The following is a 17,846-nucleotide window of genomic DNA, read 5'->3' as shown; positions in this document are numbered from 1 at the left end:
GGTTCTCTCTCTCTCTCTCTCTCTCTCTCTCTCTCTCTCTCTCTCTCTCTCTCTCTCTCTCTCTCTCTCTCTCTCTCTCACTAAAAAAAACCACTTAACTTTTTAAAGGAACCTGATAAAATAGTTACCTTGAAGCCGATTGTTGGTGTGTTTGAACATTGGAAAAAACTCAATATCGTCTTACCGTAAAAAAATAGAATATAGGATTAGAGAGAGAGAGAGAGAGAGGGAGAGAGAGAGAGAGAGAGAGAGAGAGGGGGGGGGGGGAGGGGTGGTCATCAATTTGGAATCATTTGGGATTACCTAATCTAGGCGCGGAATTTAAAAGCATCGTGGAACGGCCGTAGTCATAAAGCAAATCGTGCTCCATAAATCTGCAAGTACTTTTCTTAAGTCTTGCAACCCCTGGGGATGGTTCGTCGCTCTTGATAAAACGATCAGCAATGTAATACGGATATTTCTATGCGTCACTTTCTAAAAATATACGGTTCGGATTCATGACATTAAGTTTTGTAAGATGGGGAATTCACGAAAAATGAATAAATAAAATCATTTTTATCCTCTTTGGGGTTTAGGGCCACCATTGCGAACATTGAGGAACAAGAACATTGAAGATTATTATATGTTGTCTGATAGGAAAAGATTAGTAGTGGTTTACAAAGTATGTCTGTTTGGTTGAAATGCATGACTTTATTTGCTTATTAGCTATCACTCTCAGAATAAGAGAACATATGATGGCGTGCTTATGATATAATGGTATACACTTAACGGAACTCTGATGCTTTAAAGGATAGAATTCACCAAACGGGTCAGCCAGACAGTGACTTGACAATTTGTTGTTGTCTTCTTGGCCAAACTATACCTTCCCTGGGCTCAGCCTCAGTCAGTACCACACTTAGTCATTTCCGTGTTGAGTAAGCATCTCAACAGAATTTGCGCTTTATTCTAAAGCATATTTTTTGCATAGTAATTATTAGGTTTTTGGTTGTTCAAATACCAAAATTTTAACACACGATAGGCTACTGGAGTTAGATATTTCAGATTTCCAAAGGACAAAGTGTTCATTAAAAAACAGACAAGTAAACACCGTTACCCAGATTCAATAAGCCCTGAAAATGCAGTCACCTGATCAGTCCACTTTACTCTACAATATTATGCAGACTATGGCGTTAGAATTTTTGAATTATGAAAGGTCAAAATTGTGAAAGTCTTAAAGAAAGACGCTGTTCTATATAGTCCAGGGGCAATTGTAGAAATATTGCATTACGTGTGATTTTGAATGATGGGGATAAATAACTGCCTGGAATACACTTCAAGAACAGTCTACAACCTTACACTACCAGGGGGTTTCGGTCAATTTATGGCAGAAGATCTATGTGACGTCACTAATCCAAGATGACCTCCGCTAAGGAGATGCACCCCTCATTCCAGAGTAGTCCTATGAAAACTTTTCCTTTATACCTAATTGTTCAAAATGATATCACGAATAGAAAAGTAATAAAAATGTACTTTTGCATCTTTTTTACTTCACAAAATGTAAGCAATTATTTTAGTTTTCTATAATACATAATCATCATATATTGTTGCATTTCCACCAATAATTCGTTCCAGAGTGGTTCTATGAAAATCTTGTATTGATACTCATCTGTTGTTCATAAAAAAATAATAAAAAGTATTCCGTATGTATTTTTGTATCTTTCATACTTTACAAGATATTAGCAATTATGTTTAGTTTTCCATAATACATAATCTGGTTTATATATATACATACATACATATACCAAGGCACTTCCCCCAATTTTGGGGGGTAGCCGACACCAACAATGAAACAAAACAAAAAGGGGACCTCTACTCTCTACGTTCCTTCAGCCTAACCAGGGACTCAACCGAGTTCAGCTGGTACTGCTAGGGTGCCACAGGCCAACCTCCCACATTATCCACCACAGATGAAGCTTCATAATGCTGAATCCCCTACTGCTGCTACCTCCGCGGTCATCTAAGGCACCGGAGGAAGCAGCAGGGCCTACTGGAACTGCGTCACAATCGCTCGCCATTCATTCCTATTTCTAGCACGCTCTCTTGCCTCTCTCACATCTATCCTCCTATCACCCAGAGCTTTTTTCACACCATCCATCCACCCAAACCTTGGCCTTCCTCTTGTACTTCTCCCATCAACTCTTGCATTCATCACCTTCTTTAGCAGACAACCATTTTCCATTCTCTCAACATGGCCAAACCATCTCAACACATTCATATCCACTCTAGCCGCTAACTCATTTCTTACACCCGTTCTCTCCCTCACCACTTCGTTCCTAACCCTATCTACTCGAGATACACCAGCCATACTCCTTAGACACTTCATCTCAAACGCATTCAATTTCTGTCTCTCCATCACTTTCATTCCCCACAACTCCGATCCATACATCACAGTTGGTACAATCACTTTCTCATATAGAACTCTCTTTACATTCATGCCCAACCCTCTATTTTTTACTACTCCCTTAACTGCCCCCAACACTTTGCAACCTTCATTCACTCTCTGACGTACATCTGCTTCCACTCCACCATTTGCTGCAACAACAGACCCCAAGTACTTAAACTGATCCACCTCCTCAAGTAACTCTCCATTCAACATGACATTCAACCTTGCACCACCTTCCCTTCTCGTACATCTCATAACCTTACTCTTACCCACATTAACTCTCAACTTCCTTCTCTCACACACCCTTCCAAATTCTGTCACTAGTCGGTCAAGCTTCTCTTCTGTGTCTGCTACCAGTACAGTATCATCCGCAAACAACAACTGATTTACCTCCCATTCATGGTCATTCTCGCCTACCAATTTCAATACTCGTCCTTCACCTCTCTCACCACTCCATCAACATACAAGTTAAACAACCACGGCGACATCACACATCCCTGTCTCAGCCCCACTCTCACCGGAAACCAATCACTCACTTCATTTCCTATTCTAACAAATGCTTTACTACCTTTGTAGAAACTTTTCACTGCTTGCAACAACCTTCCACCAACTCCATATAACCTCATCACATTCCACATTGCTTCCCTATCAACTGTATCATATGCTTTCTCCAGATCCATAAACGCAACATACACCTCCTTACCTTTTGCTAAATATTTCTCGCATATCTGCCTAACTGTAAAAATCTGATTCATACAACCCCTACCTCTTCTAAAACCACCCTGTACTTCCAAGATTGCATTCTCTGTTTTATCCTTAATCCTATTAATCAATACTCTACCATACACTTTTCCAACTACACTCAACAAACTAATACCTCTTGAATTACAACACTCATGCATATCTCCCTTACCCTTATATAGTGGTACAATACATGCACAAACCCAATCCACTGGTACCATTGACAACACAAAACACATATTAAACAATCTCACCAACCATTCAAGTACAGTCACACCCCCTTCCTTCAACATCTCAGCTTTCACACCATCCATACCTGATGCTTTTCCTACTCTCGTTTCATCTAGTGCTCTCCTCACTTCCTCTATTGTAATCTCTCTCTCATTCTCATCTCCCATCACTGGCAAAGTGATATATATATATATATATATATATATATATATATATATATATATATATATATATATATATATATACACGTGTATATATATATATATATATATATATATATATATATATATATATATACACGTGTATATATATATATATATATATATATATACACGTGTATATATATATATATATATATATATATATATATATATATATATATATATATATATATACATATATATATATATGTATATATATATAAATATGTATATATATAGATATATATATATACGTATATATATATATATATATATATATATATATATATATATATATATATATATTTCTTACCGGTCACACTCAGCTCTCCCCGTCCCTAAGGTAGTGGGGAGAGGAAGTAGTCACACCCTTGAGAGGGGGTGTGCGCGTGTGCATATGCAGTATAGTTGAATACTTAACAGTCCTTTTTGATGGGGCGCATACACTAGCTATCATATTTTGTTTTTCCATCAATATTTATGTTCCAAGTTATCATATGAAAAATATTAATAGAAAATAGCTTGCTTATCATATACAGGGAACAGAGCATAATTTTTCATATCACATCTTTGACAAGATTTATTAACTTTTGCTTTAAATTCTTGAAATGTTAATTATAATGATTTCCAGTGAACACTGATTTGTAGTACATAAGATACTAAAACAAATTCATTGAATATAGAGGAGATAATGATTTAAAGGTCATCATCTAAGTACCATAGATAATAATCATCTTCACTTTCTTTATTCTTATATAATTCCTGTTCTGTATCTCAATGACAGGTTACTACACTTGCAATGTACAGAATATTGTCTCTATAGATATGACCATCTTAGTAGTAGTATAACGGATTCAGGGACACTAGGAAGGAGACATCTAACAGGGGGGTAATTGTTGTACCTCGTCATCTCCCATCCAAAATGTGATGGAATAGGCAAATTTGGGTGCGGTTCATCAGACCGTTTCTACTCTAATACCTAGCAATGTGCTCTTAATATGTATGGTGTCAAAGATGCTTTTAATGGGGCAAGGTTTTCACTTTTTTTTTTAATGAGCATGTACCGATGGGGTTCAATGATGTTTGCAATGTTTGTGCCAAGTATGTAGACCTGAGAAATGAACTTCTAAATCTACTTTGTAAATTATTCTTGGCACTCAAATCTTCTCAAAGAAGCTACATCAGATTCTGAAATCTAGAATGCTTTCCAGAGATGCTCTTTCTTCTCTTGCAAATATCCAGTTACTTCGTAACCTGTCAGAGCATGAAGACCTATTAATTCCTACACTTTTTCTGAGACCAAGGAAGAATGCAAACTATTGACATCACTCATTCTTCTCTTTGGTCCAACACCTGTCACAATCATTATATCAGATGGGAACAATTTTGACCAACAGATTGAAACTACAAATGTATCAGTGTCAGGCGAATATACAGCACATGGATGGTAGTAGCATCATGACGTGAGACATAAACGCAGTGAAGAATTATTTTTGTATCAGCCTTCTCATGGGTACTTTGCAGATCTGTCATTTCCTTTCCATCGGTGGATCTTGCTTCAGTTCTCCAACTAGCCACAAGGCTTCTTTTTATTGTTTTTGCAAAAAATTATTGTTTTATCAGTGAGAGCAATACTGTTAACTCAATTTTTGTTAAGCGTTTTCATGGTAATGTTTTTAAAAGGGCTGTCTGTTATTCTTTTCATTCATATGTAGTTCCTAAGTAAATCTTACTGGTAGGTGTCACAGACTAAGTGAATTTCATCATATGTCACCAAAATGGGTTGTAGACTTGTAAAATTGAACTGCAAATATAAGTCGTGGCATGTCTTTAAATCTGAAGTTTTTCAGTTTTTGTAACTGCCATTCAATCCAGTAAAGCGACTGTTAATGATCTGGAGCTAGTCTGCTCTGGCACACATGATTCTTCCACACTACACTCTGAACGATTTTGTCAGATCTTTATAATACACAGAGTGTTGTTCTTCCAAAATGTTAGTTGAATTTTTCCATCTAAATTAAATTAATTATTGACAGAGGCACTGAAGTGACTTCATACTTACCAAGGTATTCATGTAGATCTGTGACTTCTCGGTGCTATGATAATCCTTGTAAAAATTGTACTGTTTGCCTTTAGCTTGACAATGATGTCTCACACTTTAGTTTTCATAGTCTTGTGTGTATTCTTATAGAAATTGAATACGTTTTACAAGGACACCCACAAGCTATAGCTGCATGATTCAATCTATTTTTTCTTGAAGTTGTTATTCATTTTGCTCCCTTTTTGTCATTTCTGATGTGTCTCTTTTGATTATTTTATCAAAAACATACTTTGTATGAATAATGATATGTTCATTTCCATCATATGTTACTGGATTAGATATGGTGAGACTAGTGTACAAGAAATTTATATCTTGCTGTTGCCATTTTTCTTTGGACTCTGTTAAGGTTAAAGTTTACAGGTGTCTGGTTTCAGTTTCAGTTTCATCAGAATAGCCCAATTTTCCCCCTCCCTCAGTGTTGTGTAACTGCAGCAGTGGTCTCCCCAGTAAACTGGCTAAACTCACGGTCCATGCGGCGGATCAATCTGCTGCCATACGAATGCTAGGCGAACACGTTACCACTGTGACAGCCAGTTCATGATCTTTGAAACCAAACATATTCTTACTTCTGAAGAAAGCCTTGACATCTCATAAAAGGTCAGAAAGAATCTCATCAGAGCCAGTTTCTTTTGTGTTATATTCACCAACCCCCCCAGTACTTCACGGCCATATTTCCATGTTCAAGAGCTTCATCTACACCTAAAGCACAGCAGGGTATTTTGTTTTTTGATCTACCCAGCTTCCATTCTTGCACTTATTCCAAAGGTCTTGCTGGATACTTTCCAGTCGTTTCAAATCTGCTATGTACCAAACTATCATACTGGAGTAGTTTGCATTTCAAGGGTAAAGAAATACTTCACAAACTCTTCTAGCATTGCCAGATGAATATCCCAGTTTTCCATCCAAACAGATATAATGAACATGGGCCTTCTATCAATCATATGCACATACTGAAGAGTCACTTTGAATGTTTGTTTGTTCTCATTCTTTTGTCTTAAATCCTTCCATCTATGTCAACACATTTGAATCTTTGAAAATATTTTAATCCCATTGCGCTTACATTTAATTTCTTTAGGAAAATTCTATTGCAAAATTTTCTCAGTGCTTATTTGATTTCAGGATGTTGATTGTAAAATTCATCAATGTAGTACTTACAAAAGCTAAGTCTCCATGTCATATGTGCTGCAAATATGGCTCTTCTTAAACATTTCCCTATTAGTATTTGGCATACGGTGTTGCCATCATTCAGTAATGCGAGTGAAGAATCGAAATTCAGTTCCATACCCACCCCAAAAAAAAAAAAAAAACAACTGCAGCTTAAATCATTGTCATTATTATGTGTAGTTCACCTGGCCTAAGAACCAGGTTTTTGATAGTTATTTTATGCTCATAACTAGCTTCAGCATAGACATGTATAAGCTCAAATTCAAAGAAACAACTGTTTTAGATTCTTCATGAATGTGAGTTGTGTGGTTTTGCATTTGGGGTTACTTTCTCTAAGTGGTACCACACAAATTGGTTTCTTATGTTTTTTCATTCATGACTGAATTATAAGCTGTACAAATTAAGGCAGTCTAGACTGGCTCATAGGGTAATTTGGCATCTTCATCACTTTTGGCTTTGTATCTGCCAACAACCCTTCCAAGATATCTGGATTAGTGTTCAGTGGCAGAACTTCTGCGATCATCCAAATTAAATCCTTTAGCTAGTAGAAATCTAAGACTTACTTGCTTTTGTTACCACTGTTTTAGGTAATTATGAGATTTTCTGGTCTGCTTCCTTTGGATATTTCAGAAGGGATGACCTCAGACAAGGACTAAGGAGCATTTTGCTGTGAACAAAGTGATGATGGTCATGATATCTTCATTGCAGTGAGGACATACAATTCTTCTTTTTCTTCATACACCACCTTTAACTGTGCCATACAATTTTCTTTTGCTGTATGGGGCATCCTTTAGAAAATCTATATTATCTGCCGAATAAAAGATCAATTTCTCTTTCATTAACTGTGAGGGAACATGAGCTCCACTATATTCATCCATGAATTTCACTACCTGTGTTCCTATCATGGTCTCCAAGCAATAAACTCTGTTATAGCCTAGGGATGCTACAATACTGTGCAAAAATTAAATCATGAATTTGCTGTAGGTGGATGAGAGCAATGTAAGTTGTAATACTACCTGCAAATGCATTTCACGGGTGTGTTGTGTACTTGTAGCATTGACATAGGAAGCCTGACGTGGGGATAACATTTCAAAAACGAAGAACTGTGACAATCTGTTTTGCCGAAGTAATGTGCACATGCGTCTGCCCTTGGATGCACCACTTGAAAATAATTATAATTCTTTCGGATTAACTTCGGCCACATTTATGTCTTCAAAACGTCCACTGAATTTCCTTCTTCACTCTTTAGAACCACTCTCATTAGGATCCTTGCAGCTTGAAGAAGGGTTCTCATATTCTCAATTTCTTCAAGTAATCTTTCTGCATCAGATATTGCAATATCAATTGTCACTTTCAGTGAAACTCTTTGCGGCTCCTTTACCCTATTTTTGATTATTGGAGACAATACCAACACTTTCTAGATTTCATCTATAAGGATTTCTATTTGAATTTTATGTAGAACAAATAAGTATACTATAAAAATTCTTCATAGGACTTCTTTGGAACGAGTTATTGATGGAAGTGCGGCATTATATGATGATTATGTATTAGGAAAAGCCAAAGCAATTGCTTATATCTGCGAAGTATGTAAGATACAAAAGTACATATTAAATATTTTTTTATTCATTATTTTATTTTGAACAAATAGGTATAAATGAAAAGTTTTCATAAGATCACTGTGGAACAACTTATTGATGAAAATATGGGCACATCTCCATAGCGGCGGCCACCTTGGATTAGCGACTTCACGCAGGCCTTTTGCCACAAAGTGAGCGAAAACACCATCTAGTGTGAGGTTGTAGACTATATCGGCAGTGTATTCCAGTCAGTCATTCGTTCCCTTCATTCAAAATCTTACAGAATTACATTTACCCCTGGACTAATATCTTCACTTACCAATTTGACTTCTTTGCTGTTGATTCATATATGCATGTCTTGTGCAAGAATAATGAATGAGTTAGTAATATATATATATATATATATATATATATATATATATATATATATATATATATATATATATATATATGTATATATATACACATACATACAGTATATGTAGATATACAATATATATGTATGTGTATGTGTATGTGGAGATGAAAATAATTTTCCTTAGGGTATTTTCATTATTGTCCCATGTGCAATAACGGGAGCAGCAACTATCCCAAGAGATGAGAAAGTTCAAAATTGAAAAGGAAGAACTTGTGTATAAACCTCATTTTAAATTTGCAGTGATTATATTTCTTATGTTGGATAAGTCAGATTTTAAAAGCTATTTATCTGCGATAATGAATGTTGGTGAAATAAGTATTAGGGTCGTTGCTTATTGCATGATATTCGATCGACTAACCTCTGCAGTGTAAGAAAATTGATATTGATCGTCTTGAAAATAAAATTTCCTTCAGGAATCGTGGAAGTGACAAAAAATTTGTCTTTACAAATGATCCCCATTTGATAAGAAATTTCCCTCTTGAATTCATGATATCATTTAGAGAATGGAGACTGTTTCAGATTCAAATGTTCGTGAAATGCTCAATTGTAGTAAATAAGAGTATGAATTAGCATATAAAATGAATGAGATGCATCTGTGTAAGAGGGTTACTATGACGCAGTGTATAGATGCAGTGCAGTTATTATCAAGATCCTGTGCTGATGCACTAAGATATCTTTTGGAGAAGGGTTGCTGAGATCTGATAATTAGCATATTAACGATAAGTATTGTGATGTACTCGTTTATTTTAGTAATAGATTTGGAAATGTTCTATGTAAATTTTTCTTGAAATATATTTCTTGGGACAATAAAACACAAATATTACCTCCGTAGATAATTCGTGGAATGAAATGGTTAAACGTTTGGAATTGTATTTTTCTTCTACTGACTTCTATTGTCAGTTATATTCACAAGTATGTAATGCAATTCATGAACAGTGTTTTAGAATACAAAGAATATCTTATAGGCCACTTGAATCTGTCACGTTGTGATGTTCTTGAAGAGGTATTGAACCTTTTTTTTTATCCTCCAAATTATCAACGTTATTCGGAATACTGCAATGCAATCGGACGAAATAAAAATTTGAAAAATAAATTTGAAAGGGGACTGACAAGAAAGAAGACACTAAATGTGTAATATAGATATATATATATATATATATATATATATATATATATATATATAATGTATATATATATATATAATGTATATATATATATATATATATATTTATATATATATATATATATATATATATATATATTTATATATATATATATATATATATATATATATATATATATATATATATATATATATTTATATATACATAATTTATTAACCATTTCACTTCCCCTAATTTGTGGGGGTTAGCCGACCAAAAAAGAAAATGAAAAGAGATTTTTCTTCACTTTGTTCCTCCCAACCTATTTTGGTTGGTACTGCTAGGGTGCCACAGCCCACCTTTCCCCGTTATCTACCACAAATGAACGTTCATAAGCTGAATCCCATACTGCCGCTACCATAACGGTCACCAAGGCGACCGGAGGAAACAGCAAGCCCTATCAAAACTATGTCACAATCAATCGCCATTCATCCCTATTTTTAGCACGCTCTTTTGCCACTTTCACATCGATCCTCCTATCACCCAGAGCTTCCCTCTTAAGGAAAGAATGCGTTGACGAAGTTATCGTTATTCAACAGAAATATCGTTTCCAAGTTGAAATAGTGTGACGGGCAAGAGGGATCTCGATCTTCGGAAAATTGTTCCCTCCAGTTCGAATCTAAATTTCTCTCTCTTTCTATATTTGCTTCTCAATACTACTTCGACCTCGCCATAACATCATAAACTTTCTTTCGCAACTTTATGAGTAATATTTCCCTTATCTTTATATAAGTATTTTTTTTTATTTTTATATTTAATGTCTTGAATATAGCTACTACTGCCTCCTTAAATGAATGGGAGAAAGGATCACGATTGGAAGATATTTGCATTCAAAGCTATATGTGAGAGTAATTTAGGATCTCAACCATCCTGAAGATGGTTTGGTCATCGGAATCCCGGGGGGATCCAATCCTTGAGGTAGGACTCTTGGCTTTTGGCTGGAAGCCCATCATTACATATATAGGGAGGATGATTCCATATTTTCTTGGTCTCAGTTCTAACAGGCAGGTTTATCTTACACCTGATGTTCAAAAACCGGGTAATTTGGGTAACAGAGAAACTGCGAATCCTTCATGTTGCTCTAATTCCTATAGGCTAATTATGGTGGGATGGATGTCATAACATCTCAACCTGTACAAATTTAGACGCCATCACCCTCTGGCAGACCCCATTGGGTGCAAACCAAGTCTGTTAAGAGTCGGGCTCCAGTGATACGGTTTTAAATCGCCTATATTTGCGGGTAATGGGTGACGCCTGGCATTGGAGTCGTCGGTGGGAGGGGCTAACTACCCCCACTGACCAGTGTATGCCCACCTTAAGAGAGGCAGCCCCTCTCTTAATAGAGGACTGGTCACCGCTGAAGCCTCTTCTCGTGTTGGGCCACATGGGATAAGAGGACTGACATTCTCCGATAAGAGGTGGATAACCCGGCTTACTGCTACATCAAAAACTAACCCCTCCGTTGACGACCTGGAAAAGCAATTTGGGTGACATGTAGAATTTGTGAATCCTTCATGTTACACAGATTCCAATAGAAACCAATTAGGATGTGCTGTATAAATCATTTCAATGTTATGGTCACATCAGTGAAATTAGAATGAGGCTTGAAGGGGACAAATGGGATTCTTGGATATCATTTGATAACCTTGATGAAGCATTCAATGCAATTAGTAATATCATGAATATTAAAATCAATAATTTGAATTTCAAGGGGGCTCTTTGCGATCGGGTACCTAAGGATCTAGATGTATACAAACCTGCAGATTGGATTGATAAAGGTATAGAGGTAGTTGTACCCTCCCAGAGAAATCCAAAACCATCAAAGGGGCTTGTTGCTCAGTCAAAATGGAGTAATGGAAATTATTTTAAGATATGTAAATTTCTTCAAAGGAAAGTAGGTACCATCGCACCAGGAGATATATTTCGGTTGGAAAGATCAGTTTCTTCAAAAGGGCCAAATTAGAAACTTACGTTAAAGTTCAAACTTTTAAGCAGAAGCCGCTGCGATGTTTTAATTGCTTTAGATATTATTATTATTATTATTATTATTACTTACTAAGCTACAACCCTAGATGGAAAAGCAGTATGCTATAAGCCCAGGGGCTCCAACAGGGAAAATAGCTCAGTGCGGAAAGGAAAAAAGGAAAATAAAATATTCTAAGAAGAGTAACAACAATAAATATCTCCTATATAAACTATAAAAACTTTAACAAAACAAGAGGAAGAGAAATAAGATAGGAGAGTGTGCTCGAGTGTACCCTCAGGCAAGAGAACTCTAACCCAAGACAGTGAAAGGCCATGGTACAGAGGCTATGGCACTACCCAAGACTAGAGAACAGTGGTTTGATTTTGGAGTGTCCTTCTCCTAGAAGAGCTGCTTACCATAGCTAAAGAGTCTCTTCTACCCTTACCAAGAGGAAAGTGGCACTGAACAATTACAGTGCAGTAACCCCTTGGGTGATGAAGAATTGTTTGGGCATCCATCTAAAGTTTGCAAGAATGATAAAAAGTGTAGTACTTGCTCCAATGTTTAACCTGGAGAATGTACACTGGAGGCCAATTGTATAAACTGCAGTTTGAATCATAAATATACTGATAGGAGCTGCCAGCAATATAAGTTGGAAGAGGCTGCTCTCAATAAATCCAGTATCGAACACATAAGTGTGGGGCATGCCAAAAGGCTATTGAGTAAATCCGCAGGTTATGCAAAAGTATTGAAATCAGGAGGAAAAATGAGGCAGGAGACATCCAATCCATCTATTACTGCCTCTATTCCCCAGAAAAGAAATTCGCTATCTTCTGATGAAATTCTAGAGGATAGGGCAAGAATATCACGTAAGGCTTTGCTCACCTCTAATAAACCTTTGTCCCCCACTACAAAGGATAATATTATCCTCTTTCAGGCTATATCTTTGCTTGATTTGATGGAGGTTCCACATAAAACAGAGTTATCAGGTGCACCTGTAGTGGGGAAAACACCAAAACCTAACAAATCACCACCTGTCAATAGGAAACGAGAGAGACCTCCATCACTCTCACCCCATCCATTAAAAACACCAAAGTTATGACATCAAATAGATATGATGTTTTGTCTTTATATTTCATATCAACGGGAAAATTTCTTGAATCAATCAAAAATTCAAGTTGAGGTCCACCATCCCCCACAAGAATTAAGTAAGAAGAACACTGAAAAGGCTAATATAAAACCTAACTCAAGACCCATACATAAGAAGCCTATAAAATATATTGTCAAATCAAAAACTTGCACGGCGGAAGTCTCATATACATTCGTCGAGATGTTCCACAAATACCTTTATCTGTGTGTACACCTCTCCAGGCAGTGGTTGTACAGATTGATATAGGGAGAAAATATACAATCTGTTAGCTGTACTTGCCTCCAAATGATAACATGTCGTATGATGATCTAGTAGAGGTGATTCAACAGCTCCCTCAACCTTTTCTTTTACTTGGAGATTTGAGTGATAGACATCCATTGTGGGGTAATGTTTGAGCAAACACCAGGGTCAATATTATATCATCAATTGTGGAAAACGAGGATATGGGACATATTAATACAGGAGAGCCCAAACACTTCCATGTTCAGACAGGTACCTTGTCATGCATCGACCTTTCAATTGCAAGCTCTAACTGCCTCATTGATTTTGACTGGAGGGTATTAGATGATTGGCATACTAGTGATCATGCACCAATCATTATAAACACCAACAAAGGTCCGCCTTTACAAAGAGCTCCACAATGGAATCTTGATAAGGGGGACTGGGATAGATTTCGTGAGCTAAGTGAAATTGAAGGAAAGCCAGAACATTTTGAAAATATTGAGGATGACATAGACTTTCTGAATGGAACCCTTCAGAAAGCATTAGTTAACTCAATTCCCAAAGCAACAGGTTTATTCAAACGACGACCAGTCCCCTGGTGGTCTTCAGAACTAACTGCCGTGCACAGAACCACAAGAAGGTCTTTAACTCGAAGGTCTATATAAAAGAAATGTAGAGCACAGTTCTGTCGTACCATGAAGGAAGCCAGGCCCCAGTCATGGGTGTCTTTTGTTTCCTCCGTTAACAGTAGAACACCACCATCTGCTGTGTGGAGGAAAATGAGAAAGATTGCCGGCATATTTACCACGACCCCACCACCAGTGTTGAAGGTAAATGGTCAGTGTGTGACTGAAGCGAGTGATGTTAGCAATGGCCTGGCTGAACATTTTTCAAATATATCGAGCAAGTGAGAAGGAGTTCCTGGTCACCAGTATAGGAGCAACGAGGAAAATGATCTTTTAAATTTCATAACAGGAAGGGAAGAGTCATAGGAAGGGAAGAGTCATATAATTCTCCTTTTACTGAGAGAGAATTTGATTCCACTCTTACGAATTGTAACAGTACAGCCCCTGGAACTGATGGAATTCCATATGCAATGATTAAACATGTACTTTTTAATACAAAGTTATTTATTTTAAGCGTTATTAATAGAATATTGCATGATCATAGTTATCAAGTGTTTGGGAACTAGCCATTATATTAGCCTTTTTAAAACCCGGTAAGGACAACTTTTTAGCAGCAAACTACCGACCTATTGCATTGATATCTTGTTTATGTAAAATCATGGAGAAGATGGTCAATGCAAGACTGATTTGGTACCTTGAAAAGAAGGGTATTTTATCACCGATTCTATGTGGATTTAGAAAAATGCACTCAACGACTGATGTGTTAATACGACTTGAGTCCTCTATTTGTGAAGCGTTTGCTTCCAAACAGCACCATGTGACAGTCTGTTTTTACCTTAAAAAGGCATATGATACCACATGGAGATATGGTATACTTAAAACAATTCATGAATTACGATTAAAAGAGGAACTACCACTATTTATTCAGTCATTTCTTTCACATAGAGTTTTTCAATTGAAAGTGGGGGAAACTCTATCAGAGAGTAAAATCCAGGAAGAAGGAGTTCCTCAGGGTAGTATTCTGAGTGTAACCCTTTTTGCACTAGCATTTAATGGGCTATCCTCAGTCATTCCCCGGGATGTTCTCTCAATATTATTTGTGGATGACGTCTCAATATCATTTGCTGGAGCTAGAATGGCAATGGCTGAGAGAAAAATACAACTCTCTACAGACAAAATTATCCATTGGGCCGATATGAATGGATTTAAGTTCTCGACAAGTAATACTACTATTGTCCATTTTTGTCGTATCCTGGGAGTACATCCAGACCCAGATATTTACATTAAAGGTCAACGTATCCCATTTGTAAGTGAAGCTAAATTTTTTGGTTTAATATTTGATTGTAGGCTTACATGGGTGTCTCACTTAGAAGCGTTAAAAGGTAAGTATCTTGAGGCTCTGAATCTTTTAAAAGTATTGTCCCATACATCATCTGGGGCAGACCGCAATACTATTTGAAAATTATACAAGGCCTTAATTTTTTCCAAAATTAGTTATGGATGTGAAATATACTCTTCAGCCACCCGAAGCCAATTAAAGATGTTAGATTCAATACATCATGCTGGTATTAGATTGTCCACGGGAGCGTTTAGAACTTCGCCTATTACAAGTGTCCTTGTTGATACTGGAGAATTACCCCTAGACCTTTACCGTAAGTCTTCTATTGTTCGGTATTGGTTTAGGTTGTAAAGACTCCCTAACTCTTTAGCATTTCAGACTGCAAGCCTTGTAAGACACACATCATACTTTGAGTTGCACCCTAAATTTCCTCAACCTTATGGCTTTCGGGTGAAACAATTATTAAACTGTCTGAATATAATTAGAAGTAAGGTGCTTCCATTTAAGGTATCATCAATGCCTCCATGGAAATTACCAGAGGTAACTTTTTGTAAATATTTTATTGAAGTTAAGAATAATATGACTGATTTAGTCCAGGTCTCTTTTTATGGAACATGTTGCAGAACATAGGGGATCGACTTTTATATATACTGATGGCTCCAAATCTGATGCTGGCTTTGTATTTGGAGTACATAGTAATGTTTTCAATTGTGGAGGTGCACTTCCTCTAACAGCTGCCATATTTACTGCTGAACCGTATGGCATACTAACCGCTATTGAGAAAATAGCGTTGGAGAAGGAGGGTAATTTTACCATTTTTAGTGATGCAAGGAGTGTCCTTCAAGCTTTAGAAGTTTTTAATTCTAGTAACCCTTTAGTTGTAAAGATTTTAGAATGGCTTTTTATTATTGGTCGGAGCGGTATAATGGTTCGATTTTGTTGGGTTCCAGTACATGTAGGAGGGTCTGGGAATGAGAAGGCAGATTTACTTGCAAAGAATGCTGTATTTGAGTTGCTACGAAGAAGGTACCCTATTCCCTTTAATGATTTCCTACCTAACATCAGGAAATTGCTTTGTAGTAGTTGGCAACAGCACTGGGATGGTCTAGATGGCAATAAGATGAGAGAGGTAACAAATGTCGTATCTCCTTGTAGATATAATATGATGCCCCGAAAGTGGGACACGTTTCTTTGTCGTCTACGCATTAGTCACGTACGGTTGACACACGAGTTTCTTCTGAAGGGCCAACACCAACCGTATTGCGACGACTGTTTGGTACCTTTAACAGTAAGGCATTTGTTGATCGAATTCCCCAATTATAATAACTTAAGAAATGGATATCTGTTTGAGGCTCGAGGTGAGGATGGCAGGTTCGTCCTTGCCAAGATCCTTGGACATGATGTGTCGTACAATGCTAGTGGCATTTTTAAATTGATATCAGAAGCAGGTGTTCTTAATGCTATTTAAATTTTATAACATATTTACTTCTAGTGCATTTTTAAATTTATATCAGAAGCAGGTCTTCTTAATGCTATTTAACTTTTATAACATATTTACTTCTCTGATTTTGATTGAATATTCTTTTAATCTTTATTTATGATAAACGATATCGGCGTCAATGACCTTCGATGTCAGGATGCCAGAAAACTTCAAATCAATCAATCAATCCCAAAGAAAGCCAAAACCACCATTATTGCCTGTTTTTGAACCTAAAGGGAGTAGAGGTAATTATCTTAAAATTTGCGAACCCATTCAGAAAAAAGTAGGAACCATTGCACCTGGTGGTATATATCTCTTTGGAAAAGATTATTTCCTTATTCATGCCAAATCATGCACACAGTGTGTAATACTCTCTAACCTACATTAGATGTCAGATCCCACTTAAAATTTTTATTTATTGAAGGGTAGTCTTCAATAAAGATTTGTATGAATTTATAGAAGAGGAGATACTGGCCATGGATTCATTAACAGTGTGGAAAGTTATACAATTCCTGGGATGTCAATGATTATCCTTACTTTCCAGGATGCTGATGGACCTTTCCACATTGTTTTCCCCCCAGATGCTGAAACCTTGATGAGAATGGGGGCTTAGGGATTAGCAGTTGGGCTCTAATGAAGAGTGGGAACTACTTCCCACTGGACCTCAGTGCCCAACTGTTAATCCAACTAAATCAGTCAGTACTTTCTCTTTTCCTTTTGTTTTTCTTTTATTCTCCCATCTCTTCCTTTTGGGCTTGAACTTTTTGATGACTTTGGCTTGTTTGATTATACTTTGGCTGCTTCTTTGGATTTGATACAGTGTGGGATGGACAGCATTCCATCTCAACCTCTGCCAATTTAGATGCCATCACCCTCTGGCAGACCCCATTGGGTGCAGAACAAGTCTGTTTAAAGTCAGGCTCCAGTGATCTGGTTGTAATTCACCCATATTTGCGGGTAATGGGTGAAGCCAGGTATTAGAGTTGCCGGAGCGAGGGGCTAACTACCCCCACTGACCAGTGTACGCCCACCTAAAAAGAGGCAGC

At 36.8% G+C, this 17,846-nt stretch overlaps 1 pseudogene; it reads left to right on the top strand.

The window, feature by feature from the left end:
• LOC137621740 (uncharacterized) overlaps positions 1-17,413 on the top strand; it is a 23,171-nt pseudogene extending 5,758 nt beyond the window's left edge.
• Positions 17,414-17,846: the final 433 nt, after the last annotated feature.

This window comes from Palaemon carinicauda, chromosome 28, assembly GCF_036898095.1.
Source record: "Palaemon carinicauda isolate YSFRI2023 chromosome 28, ASM3689809v2, whole genome shotgun sequence".
Taxonomy (NCBI): domain Eukaryota; kingdom Metazoa; phylum Arthropoda; class Malacostraca; order Decapoda; family Palaemonidae; genus Palaemon; species Palaemon carinicauda.
This window is presented reverse-complemented; position numbering and strand designations above follow the sequence as displayed.